Genomic DNA, 15,595 nt, shown 5'->3' on the forward strand with positions numbered 1-15,595 from the left:
CTACTGGTGGAGATGAGGAGGTACAAACCCTTCAAGTACACAGCCTCGGGTTGTCAGATTCCTCATCTAGTGTTCTTTCTCCTCTGCCAGTGCATCTGGGCCCTAGAAAGTTCTAGAAGGCTTATTACAGTCCAGAGGCAGGATACACCTTTTGGTGTGATCTCTTGGATGCCCAGGAAGTTTAGGGAAACCAGCAGAGTTAAGTAGCCCATCTAAGTCAGCATACCTGATGACAAGAATATATTATATTTAAGGGATTCAAAGCTGTTCCTGGGATTCTTTTAAAGGGTTTATTTAGAGTTAGGGAGAGGAGCAGAGCAACTGAGAACTTTTCCCTTGGCCTCTCTGACCATGTTATTCTGCTCTGTGTCAAGTGGCCCTCCAGAAGAAGGCCCGGGCTGCTGGTTCCAGCCTTCTGGTCAACCTTGCTCTGCTGTGGGTGAGAGGAGGCTGGCTGCACGCCTGGTGGGGAAACGCCATTGGCTGGTTTAGTCACTCGCCTCCACACTTTCACATCCTCTATCAACACCTGCACACTTCAGTGGCGACCACATGCACTCTTCCTGTTTATACGGAAAGTGCCATTCAGAAAGCTCGCCAGGGAGAAGGGAGCTGCACCCTCAGCCTCAGAAGGAAGACGCTGAACAACTTAATTTGGGAGAAAAAGAAAAAGAGCGTGTGTGCTGAGAGGTAAGATCAATCCAAAGAGGTCTGACTCTCTGGGCCACCTTGGGTGGGAAAGAAGTGACCCTCCCGTTGCAGCCTTCAGGGGGTGACTCAGAGGAGCCTGGCCCAAGCTCCTCAGGGCCCAGTAGTGGGGACTCTCAATCTGCCCCATAGACAGAACCCAGCCGCGGTGAGCGGCTGCACCGACTGGGGAAGCAGGCGCGGCGTGTAGTCCAGGGAGGTCACAGAATTCCCGTGGGGGAGCTTGCAGAGAATGCACAGCCTGGGTGTGAGGTGGCGGCCACCTTTGAGACGCTGGCTGGGCCTGTGGAGAATGCACAGCCTGGGTGTGAGGTGGCGCCCACCTTTGAGACGCTGGCTGGGCCTGTGGAGAATGCACAGCCTGGGTGTGAGCGTGGCGCCCACCTTTGAGACGTTGGCTGGGCCTGTGGGCGGCAGGGAGAGTGTGTCTGAACCCCATGTAGGCCGTTGGCTATACCTCAGATGAAGAGCCCCTGAGTGGTCTCAGAGCCCTGGGCCCAGGAGGGATCAAGTGTGCAGGGCTCACCCTGAGGCCACCACCAGTCCTGAAGAAATGGCTCAGGCCACCTCATGGGCGGGGGCTGACAGCACTCTGTGTATTTCTTGCACAGCACATCATCACAGCTAAGCGCTGGTCTAAGTGTGCAGAGTGGAGTCTGTGTCCGGACTCTGCTTCTGGCTCCCCGTGTCACCTGTGCAGTGTGAGCTAAGTGATAATGGAATCGTATATGTGTGTGCATGTGAGTACACCCGTCATGCACAGTACATGCAGAATTATGTTTATAGTCAGGCAGACACACATGTGACACACAAAGACTCATACATAATACAAAATAGCAATAGCAACCATATTTTTGAAACTAGAGAGTTTATGGTGTGATAAAGGATTTTCTTCCCCACGATGTGAACTCCTTGCTATTCAGGTCTTACAAATGTAAAAGTGAAATCATGTTTGGATATGTATTTTATAACCCCTTTTATTCAAAAGGGTGAAAATCCCGGGGGATGGGAACTGCTCAAATATTCTGGGGCCTGATATTGCAGCAAGAATTAGCTAAAGGCTAGATGTTAACTCACGCCCACATCAACAGAGAGATAGTAGTACGCTCATTCTTTGAGCCTTGAGTGTACACACTGAACCCTCAGTTAAGAAAATTATGCTCTCTGCCCAAAGTCTCAGACTGTGGGTGCAAAATTGAAGAAGAGTGCCCCCGCTTCCGTAGGGCTTTCAAGCTTTCCCATCTCACAATAGTGAGGTTTTTAGAGTAATAGCACAAAGACTCAGCATTCTAAGGTTTTGGTTTTGTTTCTGTGCTGCTGTTCCCTTGCTGTGGGCTTTACCTGAACTTTGTGTTCAGTTATGTCATGCATATTTTTATTTATTTTGCATTTGGAAATGGAAAATATATTCATTGCTCATTGGCTAGACTTCTGGGTTCTAATCCCAACTCTTTGGCTTTGGGCAAGTCACTACACCTGCATCTGGGGTTCCAGCATCTGTAAATTGGGTTCAGCAGTAGTCTCTGCAATGATAGTCCACATGTAAATAGGGTTAGATGAACTAATACATATGAAGTGCTTAGAAGAGCGATGCATTGAAAGGGCCCCCTAAGTGTTCGTGGCCAGCATTATTGTTATTGTTGTCGCCATGTTTTGTGCAGTTAAGCTTTCAGATGTGAAGGGAAATGGTAGGAGGAAAAGATCAGTACAGGGAAAGCGGGCTGTGTGGTTAGCTGTTTGGGGACACACGTAAGAAGTCAGAGCAATGACCCCAACATGCAGTCCTTTACCTGCAGGCTGTCGTGAGCAGGAGATGGGGAGGAGCAGGGGCAGCCCTCCACAAATCCCCCTGGAGAGAGGAACAAGCACTGGACATGATATCATGATATTTGTCTTTCTTGGTCTGACTTACTTCATTAGTATAATAACTTCTAGATCCATCCATGTTGTTGTGAATGACATTATGTTATTCTTTTTGTGGCTAAGTAGTATTCCATTGTATATATGTACCACAACTTCTTCATTCATCTGTCGATGGATACTTACATTGTTTCCTTGTCTTGTCTATTGTAAATAGTGCTGCTATGAATATTGGGGTGCATATATCTTTGCAAATCAGAGTTTTGATCTTTTCCTGATATGTCTCCAGGGTCAGATTGCTGAATCATCTGGTAACCCTTTAGCAATTGTATTTCTGATTCATGTAAGAAGAAATGTTGAAAGCAACACTCAGTGAGGTCAAAAGAAAAGGAAAACACAAGTGATGTAGATTCTTCATAATACATCGTTAAGTATGATTTAACTTATTCTTTCAAATGTCTACTTTGCACTCTCTGGTACCGATATTCCATAATTCATTAAACTAGACTCATATATGGAAAATTAATTTATTTCCATTTTTAAATATTCTAAATTAAACTGCAGTGATTGTTCTACAAATCCTTTAGTGCCATCATTTTAATCAGTTCTTTTAATTTTTGCAAACCTGATAAGCAAATGGCATTACTCCATTGGTTTTATTTGCTTTTCTTGATTATTAGTGAGTTGAGTCCCAATGTTTTAAAACATAGCTTCATAAAAGATGAAGCACATTATCCTTCATCTAGCAAACAGAATTCCTTTTAAAGTGAAATAGCCTCATTTTTCTCATGATTAAAATACAAGCAGGTATTTGTGTGCAAACATAGACCTATTAAAAAGCACCTCGCACAAATATTTCTCTTTATAGTTTTTATCGGTGCTAAAAGGGGGGCATTATAATGAATACAAGACAACCAGACTCCTGCAATAACTAATAAACATGACAATTTGATTTATTGCTGTTCCTCTGCTGTAGCCCGTTGACAGGTTATTTTTTTTCTTTCTGGAAAAATTACCAGGATTTAAATCTCTATCATATGGCACTTAATTCAATCGACAATATGTTACCAATTAGATTCTGCTTAAACTACCATCCGCCGGCAGACCATGAAGCGCGTTAAGTAGGATGACAATCAGATAACTAGTAAAACACTTTGTGGCGGCTTTCTCAGGGCCGAGGAGCAATGCTAAGATGATGGATAGTAAGAGAGAAAGGACCAGTTGAACATTTTCTTTCCCCCATCTCGCCCAGAGAAATTGTTTCAAGTTCTCCTAACAGCAGACAGGACTTTGTGTTGCTAGTTATATCAATTTGCTGTTTGCTGCCCCTCTTCTGCACCTCCATGCTCCTGCCCTTTTTGACGGTAGAAAGGCATTCTACTCCCAGGTCCTCTCCAACACGGTGAGGCCTAACTTCAGCTCAGGGGTCCAGTCCCAGTTAGTGATATGTTTTAGGATTTCACCTTTCTCCCAAGTCCTGGATGTTGACCATAGTAAGAGAGAACTCTTGGAGTGAATTGAACCTCCTTTTTTTCTTTTTCTTGGGGAATCTGGCTGCATCAGACTGTGCTCTTGTTGCAAGGGAAAGAAACCACATTGAGTTGTGCTGAACAAAAAGACCATCTTTTTTTGTTTGTTTGGTTTTAATTGGAGGATAATTGCTTTACAATGTTGTGTTGGTTTCTGCTGTACAACAGTGTGAATCAGTCATACGTATACATTTAACCCCTCTCTCCTGAGCCTCCCCCCTCCCCCCTCCCCCTTCCTCTCCCCCTCCCCCTCCCTCTCCCCCCTTACCCCTCTCGGTCATCACAGAGCACCGGGCTAAGCTCCCTCTGTTATACAGCAGCTTCCCACTAGGTATCTGTTTTACCCATGGTAATGCATTTATGTCAATGCTATTCTCTTAGTTCGTCCCACCTTATCCTTCCCCCACTGTGTCCACAAGTCCTTCCTCTGTGCGTCTATTCCTGCCTGGCCAATAGGCTCGTCAGTACCATTTTTCTAGGTTCCATACGTGTGTGTTAACAGATGATATTTGTTTTTCTCTTTCTGACTTACTTCACTCTGTATAACAGGCTCTAGGTTGGTCTACCTCAGTTCAACTACTCAGATTCGTTCATTTTTATGGCTGAGTAATATTCCATCGTATATATGTACCACAGCTTCTTTATTCTTTCCTAAAAGGTCATCTTTTGAAACAATTTTGGAGGCTGACCAGGCTTAAAGAACAGCAAGTACAGAGATCTGAAGGTCAGGCAGCCAGAACCAGTAAGATACCAGTATGAACCATGGCAGTGGAAATGTGGGCATGGGCTGGGCCGTGTAATGTAGCCATCACTGTAGCAGATAAGACCTCAACTGTTCCCATGTTGGCAAGCCACATATATAAAATATCGGATCCCAGGAAGGGGAGGGTGATGAGCTGTGTGTCAGTCACATGTCCGTCCCCAGGGAAAGGTCAGATCCATTCATCTGACTTCAAGCTATGCACAGGGAGGCCTCCCAGAGGAAGCCTGGAAACATAATAGGAAGGGGTAGGTGACAGCGAAAAGTGGCAAGTGGTTCTTGCACAACAGTCTCTGGGTGGAGGCTGGCTGGTTGGTGGTTTGCTTGTGCAGACAAGTGCATACCAGGGGAATCAGGAAACGAGCCCCACTGCTTCCTGCATCCTCGTTTATTCTGGTCACTTTGCTTCTACATCAGGGAATAGAGTAGGAGACCAGAGCATTTCCTTAAGGATTTGAGCAATAATATGGACCCTCCTTATAAATCGAAGGAATAAGCATATCTCCCTAGCTCCTACCTGTGTTGAGCACTCTAGAGTCATTTTCTGAGTCCCCACAACAGCCCCACAATGTTAAATATTACACATGCCTTTTACATACGGAGGATGGAAATTCCAAGAGGTGAAGCGATCTGTCCACCGAGTGCACACAGTAAGATGCGGGGCTCACACCCAGGCTCCCCAGCTTGAAGCGTCCCCAGCTGGCGTCAGGGCTGCCCTGAGTCCAGGCTGCACAGAAGCCGCACATGTAGTATTATTTGAGTGGAATCTCTTTCTTCCTGGACACCACTGTGTGTGTGTGTCAGGGTGTGTGTATCAGCATGTGTGTCGTGTGTGTGTGTTGGTGTGTGTGTCTGTGTGTGTCAGTGTGTGTGTTGGAGTGTGTGTGTGTGTCAGTGTGTGTGTTGGTTGTGTGTGTGTGTCGGGGTGTGTGTGTGTGTCAGTGTGTGTGCACGTGTGAGCATGCACATGCACACACCCAACACACAGCACCAGAGAGAATTCTAAGAGGAAAGTTAGGGGTTCAGAGGAAAAGCATCCCATATGTTCTAACTTTGTCTGGGCTGTCCCTGTTTCTAAATACTGTGGCAATATTTTTTGAAGCAAAGATCAAAGGACATATGGTGTGACTCATGGATTAACAAAGGGAAAAAAATATTGGAAACCGGGGCTCCCCAGGACAGTTTGAGATGTATGGCTATAGTCATTCTCAGAGCACCTGGGGATCATGGAGTTCTTTGGGAAACACTTTGAAATCCTGACACATTACATCCCATTCTCCAAACTAGGAGTGATTTTATCAATAGAAAGTCAGACAGTCTTATCCACTGGCTCTGTGATTCCAAAGCTGTCTTGCCTGTGACAATAGCGAAAGGGTTGAAGTCTGTCTGCATCCCCTGTAAACTCATTAGAAATGATAGGAGAATTCTTTATACTAAAATGAATAGGTTTCTTAAGGCAAAAAAAATAGCCAGTAAGAAGGGATTTAATTCACAAAAGTCACTGCAATATAAATATCTAGAAAAGAACTTAAAACACATGAGACCTTTGCCCCCCCCAAAAAAAAACACATCTACTTAGGGACATAAAATATATAATTGGAAACACATAGCATTTGGAGACTAGATAAGCAATACGAACTTTCACCAACCTAATTTGTATGCAAAAAGTATGTAGAAAAATTTCCAGTGCATTGGTGGGGGGAAGAACTTAGTAAAATTCCAATCTCAAATTCTAAAGAATAGCAATGATATTTTTGAAGGAAAGGTGGGGGCCGGCATGGTGCTTGTCTTGTCAGCTATGAAAGTTTCAGTGGTCACATAGTTCCAGATGGATAAACAGATCAGTGGGAGAGAAGAGAAAGTACGCACACAGGCTGTCACACACATGCAAATGTATCGGGTGATAAAAGCACCCTTTGGAATCAGTAATAGCAAGAGTGCGGACAGTCATATCAAGAATCAATGGTCAGTCTTCATTTGGCTTGATCTTCAGCAGCTTTGGCACGGTAATTTCTTCCCTTTTTGTTTTTTGGTGTGCTGGGTCTTCGTGGTAGGTTTTAGAGCCCACAGGCATTATAGTTGCAACATGCGGGCTTAGTTGCTCCATGGGTTATGGGATCTTAGTTTCCCAACCAGGGATTGAACCCACATCCCCTGAATTGCAAGGTGGATTTTTAACCACTGGTCCATTAGATATAGTGTTAGTTGCTCAGTCATGTCTGACTCTTTGCGGCCCCATGGACTGTAGCCAGCCAGGCTCCTCCTCCATGGACTTTTCCAGGCAAGAATACTGGAGTGGGTAACCATTCCTTTTCCCAGGGGATCTTCCCCACCCAGGGATCGAACTCAGGTCTCCTGCATTGCAGGCAGATTCTTTACCATCTGAACCACAGAGCACCAGGGAAGACCCTAACTTCTTCTTGAAATACCTTCTTCTACCTCCAGAACATCCTTCTCTCCCTCCTTATCCTATCTCACTGTCCTCCTGTTAGATTCCTGTTCCGACTCTTTCACATGTGTAAGATGCTGGCGTGCTCAGGGCTCAGACCTCCAGCATCTCTACACTGTCTGCATTCACTCCCCATGTGATCTGGTTCAGTAACACCATTGAAACACCAGCGACATCTGAAATGACTTCTCCCAGCCCCGACCTCTTTTCTGACTGGACACCTCACGCTCCATCACCACTCAGCATCTCCACTTGAATGTGTGTCCAGCCCCACAGTCGTCGTTTGTCTAGAACAGAATTCCTGATCTTCCTAGCCCCAGCACTGGTCCTCCTGTGATTTCCTTGCACATCAACAGAAGCCCCCTTCATTCTTCCAGTGTCAGGCCCGCCCTCTGAAGCCATCCTTCACTTCTTTCTATCACAACCCACATCTAATCCATCAGAAGATCCCAACCACATGTCCTTTGAAATATATCCAGATTGAATCCCTTCTTAGCGCTCAACCTCTTGGGTCCCGCACCTGTTCCACAAACATGCTCCCTTCTTTATTCTGTTCTCAGCACAGAGTCAGAGGAATTCTTGTAAAACTGAAGTCAAATCAGATGATTGCTCAAAACCCTCCCATGGCATCCTTACCTCACTGTTTCAGACTACATAATGAAGTACCCCCCCCCCCAAAAAAAATGGTGGCTTAAAACAGCCTTTCCATTTTGCTCAAGATCCTGTGGTTCATGAATGGGGGCAGTTTAGTGTGGGCTGGGCTGGAGGGCCCCCTCCAAGGTGGCTTCTTCACTGGCATCCTGGCACCTGGTGACCTCTCCCCTTCCAGGGCTCTCCACGTGGTTTGAACAGACTACCAGTCCTGAGGTTTGTGCACTTTTCCCTTTGTGATGATCTCTGAGAGGCAGGAATAAGAAGCTGCCACACAAGACAGGAACTGGGACAACATCCTTCTGCCATATTTTGTTGGCCAAAGCAGTCAGCAAGTCAGCCAAGATTCAGAGAGGTTGAGAGACAGCCTTTCCTGACAGGGGCAGGGCAATGTGGCCATGCAGAAGAGTGCGGAGGATATTGCTGAGGTCATATTTGGAAATGCAATCCACTCAACTCAGCCCTCACCAAAATTAAAAGTGTTTACTGTGACCTGTCAGGTCCTATACAGCCTGACTCCTGCCACCCCTTGTCTTCTAACCTCCTTTTCCCTTACTAGTGATATGGCTTCAGTTTGAGTGGCCTCTTTGCCACGATTTGAATACACCAACTGTCATCCCACCTCATGGTCCAGTGTTTGTGGCCCCCTCTGCCTGGCACTCCCTGCCTGGGTGCCTGGGTCATCTCTTACCTCCTTCAGGTCTCCACCCAGATGTCTCCATTTCAGAGAGACCTTCCTTGATCACCCTTGACCAAGACAGCCATTCCAGCCCCTCTTGGTCTGCCGTGTTTAACATCATCTAATGTGTTGTATGTTTAGTTGTCATTATCTGCCTCTTCCCATTAGAATGTAATCTGGCACCACGGCCTAGACAAATGTCTGCTCATGGTAGGCTCTGGATAAATATTCACCGAGTAAATGAATGATTCGACAGGTAACTTTTCCTTAAACGATACTGGGGCACTGTCTTAACTATGGAGTGGTGAGGAGGAGAATAAAATTAGATACTTCAGTTCAGTTCAGTCCCTTAGTCATGTCCGACTCATTGCGACCCCATGGACTGCAGCACGCCAGCCCTCCCTGTCCATCACTAACTCCGGGAGTTCACTCAAACTCGTGTCCATTGGGGCAGTGATGCCATCCAACCGTCTCATCTTCTGTCGTCCCCTTCTCCTCCGGCCCTCAATCTTTCCCAGCATCAGGGTCTTTTCTAATGAGTCAGCTCTTCCCATCAGGTGGCCAAAGTATTGGAGTTTCAGCTTCAACATCAGTCCCTCCAATGAATATTCAGGACTGATTTCCTTTAGGATGGACTGGTTGGATCTCTTTGCAGTCCAAGGGACTCTTGAGACTCTTTTCCAACACCACAGTTCAAAAGCATCAATTCTTCGGCGCTCAGCTTTCTTTATAGTCCAACTCTCACATCCATGCATGACTACTGGAAAAACCATAGCCTGGACTAGACGGACCTTTGTTGACAAAGTAATGTCTCTGCTTTATAATATCCTGTCTAGGTAGGCATACCTAGTACATTAAACCAAAATATGTTCTAGAAAGGTTTAGAAAGATTTTAATGTCTTATAATAAAACTTGAAAATTACCAGAGAAAAATTCAAGTGAAGATGAAATAATTTTGTGGTGAGAAAGGTTTTTGTAAGCCTGATACTGAATAAGTGAAGTATAAATAAAAATATAGATTTGACTCTGTCAAAAACATACAGTGAAAAGATGAGCAGCAAACTTGGAAAAATACTTCAATATATAATGAGCAAGTACTGTTTCAAATATATAAAGAGCTCTGTCAAATAAATTCAGAAAAGAAAAAAAATACAAAAGCCTAGTAAGCTTTTCAGAAGAAAAATCTCACCAGCTGTGTGGTTGGCAGGCAAGTCACTCAGTTCTGTAAAAGGGGAAACCAGGTGAATTCAGTGAGCAAAAATACATACCTTTCTTAGAAAACTGTTAGGCATATGATGGTGCTTAGTAGCATTAGCTTTTAATATTACTATCTCCTAATGCCATGTATAACTTTTAGATGGGGCTTTTAAAGTTTTTTATTTATTTTTTAAACTGGAGTATAATTGCTTCACAATGCTGTGTTAGTTTCAGAATCCACCGAGTGTATAATATACCTCTATACCCTCCCTCGAGAGCCTCGCTCCCACCTCCCCCAAACCACCCCTCTGGGTCATCTCAGAGCGCCAGGCTGAGCTCTCTGTGCTAGACAGCAGCTTCCCGCTAGCTGCCTATTTTACGCATGGCCATGGATATATGTCAATGCTGCTCTCCCAGTTTGTCCCAAACTCCCTTTTCCCCTGTGTCCACATGTCCATGCTCTATGTCTGTGTCTCTATTCCCGCCCTGCAAATAGATTCATCTATACCATTTTTCCAGATTCCATATATATATGTTTGTTTTTCTCTTTCTGACTTCTTCACTCTCTCTGACAGCTCTAGGTCCAGCTACATCACTACAGATGACCTTTGTTTCTTTTTGTGGCTGAGTAATATTCCATTGTATATACATCCCAAATCTTCTTTATTCATTCGCCTGTTGATAGACATCTAGGTTGCTTCCATGTCCTGGCTATTGTAAACAGTGCTGCGATGAACACTGGGGTGCATGTGTCTTTGTGAATTACGGTTTTCCCTCTTGCAGTGTTTGTGGGAATATATACTGGTAGAACCAAGAACTACCTTATGACCCAGCAATCTTACTCCTGGGCATACAGCCTGAAATAACCATTAACTTGTAATATTATTTGTCTCTATGTTTCCACACACGACATACAGATGGGGCTTTTGAATGTTTGTTATTTTATCCATCCATCCATTCATCCGTCCATTCATTCACCATTTCCCGGGGGTGCACCACTTCACAGACTACACTCTGCCTTCTTCCCTCACGGACTCATAAACATAATAAAGAGAAGGTGCTGCAGGAGACCTTTAATTCTTGAGAAATCTATTTTAAGAGACCGCCTCGCCCAGGAAAACTGCTCTTCAGTTCAGTTCAGTTCAGTTCAGTCGCTCAGTCATGTCCGACTCTTTGCGACCCCATGAATCACAGCACGCCAGGCCCCCCTGTCCATCACCCAGTCCCGGAGTTCACTCAAACTCACCTCCATTGAGTCGGTGATGCCATCCATCCATCTCATTCTCTGTCATCCCCTTCTCCTCCCGCCCCCAATCCCTCCCAGCAGCAGAGTCTTTTCCAGTGAGTCAACTCTGCGCATGAGGTGGCCAAAGTATTGGAGTTTCAGCTTTAGCATCAGTCCTTCCAATGAACACCCAGGAATGATCTCCTCTAGAATGGACTGGTTGGATCTCCTTGCAGTCAAAGGGACTCTCAAGAGTCTTCTCCAGCACCACAGTTCAAAAGCATCAATTCTTCGGTGCTCAGCTTTCTTCACAGTCCAGCTCTCACATCCATACATGACCACTGGAAAAACCATAGCCTTGACTAGACGGACTTTTGTTGGCAAAGTAATGTCTCTGCTTTTTAATATGCTATCTAGGTTGGTCATAACTTTCCTTCCAAGGAGTAAGCGTCTTCTAATTTCATGACTGCAATCAGCATCCACAGCGATTTTGGAGCCCAAAAAGATAAAGTCTAACACTGTTTCCGCTGTTTCCCCATCTATTTCCCACGAAGTGATGGGACCAGATGCCATGATCTTTGTTTTCTGAATGTTGAGCTTCAAGCCAACCTTTTCATTCTCCTCTTTCACTTTCATCAAGAGACTTTTGAGTTCCTCTTCACTTTCTGCCGTAAGGGTGGTGCTCTTACATCATATCAATCAATAACAGTAACCTGAACATCATCCTCATCTGAGTGGTTTAAGAGCAGAGGGAACACCCAGTGACACACTGAGAGAGCAGTTCCTGTCTGGTGACGGGGCCCAAGTGTCACAGAAGTAGTAGGCCTCCCTCTTCCTAAAGGAACAGGGTTGCTGGGGAACTGGGTTCTTGAGTGCATCTTTTTGATTTTTAAGTAGCATGTTTTACCATCTGGAGTCTGAGGAACTCTGGATTGAAAACGTTGGTGTGGAATTTCTGGCCATTAATTTTATGAGTCTACTGTATGCCTGAGTATATGCTCAATCACTTCAGCCGTGTCTGACTCATTGTGACCCCAGCGGGCTCCTCTGTCCATGGGATTCTCCAGGCAAGAATACTGGAATGGGTTGCCACACCCTCCTCCAGGGGATCTTCCTGATGCAGGGATCAAACTCACGTCTCCTACTTTGCAGGCCAATTATTTACCACGGAGCTACTGGGGAGGCCCTATGAGTCTATTATTCAACCTTTTTGTTGTCTGGCCTGAAATTATGCTTTTGTACTTTAGGAGATGCTCGACAATCTTTGTTTAGCAATAAAAAGTGAGCACTTAGTGTTTTGGACTGGCAAACAAACACCCTTCTGTCCCCTCCACGGACACTTCTGTGGTCCTGATGGTGCCTAAGCTCGGTTGTTCCTTGAGGCAGCACCTGCTCAAGGAAGCTACAAGATAGCCCAACAATCTCACCGCACTAAACTGCATCAATGATTTTGTTTACAAGCTTCCTAAAAGAACTGCAGAAAACTTGTGATATGCAGGACTTGTATTTCTAGGGCAGTGAACACACCATGCACTGTAGGAAGATCTGTGTAGGTAGGCAGCCACCTGCCCAGGGTGCACTGCTGAGTGTGTGAATAGGGAGTAAAATCCAGCCGACCCCATTTGCCCGAAGGAATAGACACTGTTTCTTCAGTTCTCACCATGTACCCAGGGTCTCACCAAACCCTGTGTCCGTGGGGCGGCACCCTTAGAAACAGGTGTCTCTTACGCATGAACACCAGCCAGGCCTGGGTGAGGGGAGTGTGTGGTGTGGCATAAATCTCTGGTGCCGGGGAATGGAGAGCTGGCATGGAGCCTTGCCCACATAGCAACCTTGGGCATATCAGCTTTAGAAATGATGACATCTGCAACTGAGAATCTAACCATGGCTTCCATGAACACTGAATGTATTGCTGAACTTCTAGAATCATTTTTGCACACCTATTCAAGTTGGGAGACTACATCTTAATCATTTGTTTTGGGTGCTGCATGCTCTTAAATGATAGGGAGCTCCTGAAAGTGTAACATACACAGTATGACTCCCTTAGGACAAGGATTCCTGCCCACTGGCATGACATGTGGCCATGACCCACTTCTTTCTCATGGACGGTACAAGTCATAAGAGAACCACAGAGAAGCCAAGTGTTAAGGCTTTGATGAACATGAGAGAGACCCCTCCCAGCTCTGCCTCCCAGTAAAAGGGATGTTAATGATCACTCATCAAGTAATTTGCTGTTTGAACATGGGCGAATTATGTTCCTTTTTTAAAAAATAACTTTATGAGTATATAGTTGATTTAGAATGGCAAGCCACTCCAGTACTATTGCCTAGAAAATCCCATGGATGGAGGAGCCTGGTGGGCTGCAGTCCGTGGGGTCGCTAAGGGTCGGACACGACTGAGCGACTTCATTTTCACTTTTCACTTTCACACATTGGAGAAGGAAATGGCAACCCACTCCAGTGTTCTTGCCTGGAGAATCCCAGGGATGGGGAAGCCTGGTGGGCTTCCGTCTATGGGGTCACACAGAGTCGGACACGACTGAAGTGACTTAGCAGCAGCAGCAGTCTTAAGTGTGCAGCAAAGTGATTCAATAATGCATGTATTCATTCTTTTTAAGATTCTTTTCTAATATAGGTTATCAGAGTATTGAATATAGTTCCCTGTGCTATACAGTAGGTCCTTGTTGGTTATCTACCTTGTATATAATAGTGTATACATGTTCATACCAAGCTCCTGATTTATTCCTTCCACCCGCATTTCCCCTTTGATAACCATAAGTTTGTTTTCAGTATCTGTAAGTTTGTTTCTGTTTTGTAAATAAGCTCATTTGTATCATTTTTAAAAATTAGATTCCACCCAAGTGATAACATGTGATATTTTCTTTGTCTGACTTACTTCACTTAGTATGGTAACCTCTAGGTTCACCTAAGATGCTGCGAATGGCATTATTTCCGTCCTTTATGGCTGAGTAATATTCCATTGTGTCCATGTACCACGTCTTCTTTATCCATTCCTGAATAGCGATCATAACACATCTGGGTTGCTGTGAGGAATTAATGAGGCTGGATTTTAGTCCCTATTCACACGTGCAGAGCGCCTGGGACATACCAAGTACTCAGTAAAAAGTAACTTTTTTTTTTTACTATTTAGACACTGGACTCACCTCAGCTTTAACATGCTTATTACTTGAAGAACAAGTAATTGAGACATGTTGGGGAAGAGGGTTAATTCCTCACATTGGTGGAGAATTTTGTGAATAATGATAGTAATTTTCTAAATGATTCTGAGTAGCCTGGAAAAGAGCGTGCATCTAGCACCAGCCCTGCTGCTTTCCTGGAGAGTAAATTGCCCATTGGGATGGCCTGACCATTGCTTGCTCATAATGTCAACTGTTACATGTATATACATATGTACATATGTGTGTGTGTGTGTGTATCCACTTAGTAACAGCACATTTACCAGGAAAACTATGAGGCTGATGTTTTTGCCGAAATAGCCTATCTTTTTTGGTCTTGGATAAAGTGTCAAATGTATGATTCGGATTTTATGCTCAGTTGATTGTTTACATTAGGAAGCATCAACCCAGAGTAATTGGCAAGTGGGTACACATTCAAATGATATGATGACTCCCCTGCCACATTTTCCTGAGACTCTAAGGGGGGGAATCATTAGGGCCTCTTGTTTTAGAATCTCATCAAAATGAATCCTTCGGTTTGGTCAAGCGGTTGGCGCTGCTGAGTTTGTGCATGGTGGTGGTGTAGCTGAAACCAGGGAGCTCTGAGTCCTCAGGGCGTGGTCTTCCCAGCTGTCCTCTTCAATGCTGCAGCCGGCATGTTCCTGGCTGGACCGAGGCGACAGATGGACTGGAGGTGCCTGACTGTTGACCCCTGACCTCTGACCAAACTCCAGAAACGTGTCCGTAGGAAGCATAAACAAATTAGATATGTGAGTCTTGAGACCTTAGAGGTCACAGATTCTAACCATACTCTCCTCTTGCAGAATATTTTGATAAGGAACTGTCCACTCTCTTTAACTATCTCTGACAGCAGAAAGCTCATAACCCCTGAATACTGCCATTTCTTTCTTTCCAAAGAGTTTCAATGACTCGAAAATCTTTCTTTTCAGGGAAAAATTGGTCTCTTTGTAAATTTGGCCCTTGTTTCCCATTTTGCCTTCTGGCATCACAGGGAATAAAGAAAAGAATATGAGGTTGACTTAGGCAGACAGATCAGAGTTCTCTGTGCTCAAAGTATCCTCTGGGCCCAGTAACAATAAGCATCGTTTACTTATCTCCCGTGGCACCAGTTGGAAGAGGCAGGCTCTGGGAAACTCATTGCTTGAACTCTGAAGTTAACCTTTCGTGAGTGGGTCACTCTGGCCATCCTTAACCAACCACTAAAAACAGCAGAAGCCTCCGGACAGTTCTTCCCGTGAGAATGGGGGAGGAAGGGGGTGGAGAGAGAGAGGGGATGAGTGAGAGGAAACTGGGAGGGGTACTGTTCACACCTGTTATAAAGGAGCCCCCAGCGGAGGAAGG

At 45.0% G+C, this 15,595-nt stretch overlaps 1 protein-coding gene across 2 annotated transcripts in view; it reads left to right on the top strand.

Annotated features, from left to right (window-relative positions):
* The first annotated feature begins 547 nt into the window (after positions 1-547).
* Positions 548-15,595, top strand: part of AFF3 (ALF transcription elongation factor 3) — a 643,034-nt gene continuing 627,986 nt past the window's right edge. The window contains exon 1 of one of the 2 annotated variants that reach the window (XM_088841644.1): positions 548-690. The gene's annotated coding sequence lies outside the window, so the exon portion shown is untranslated. The remainder of the gene's footprint in view (positions 691-15,595) is intronic. The other variant, XM_088841640.1, reaches the window with a different exon arrangement.

Source organism: Moschus berezovskii, chromosome 11 (genome assembly GCF_049115385.1).
Source record: "Moschus berezovskii isolate FMDL1 chromosome 11, NW_MosBer_1.0, whole genome shotgun sequence".
Lineage (NCBI taxonomy): Eukaryota > Metazoa > Chordata > Mammalia > Artiodactyla > Moschidae > Moschus > Moschus berezovskii.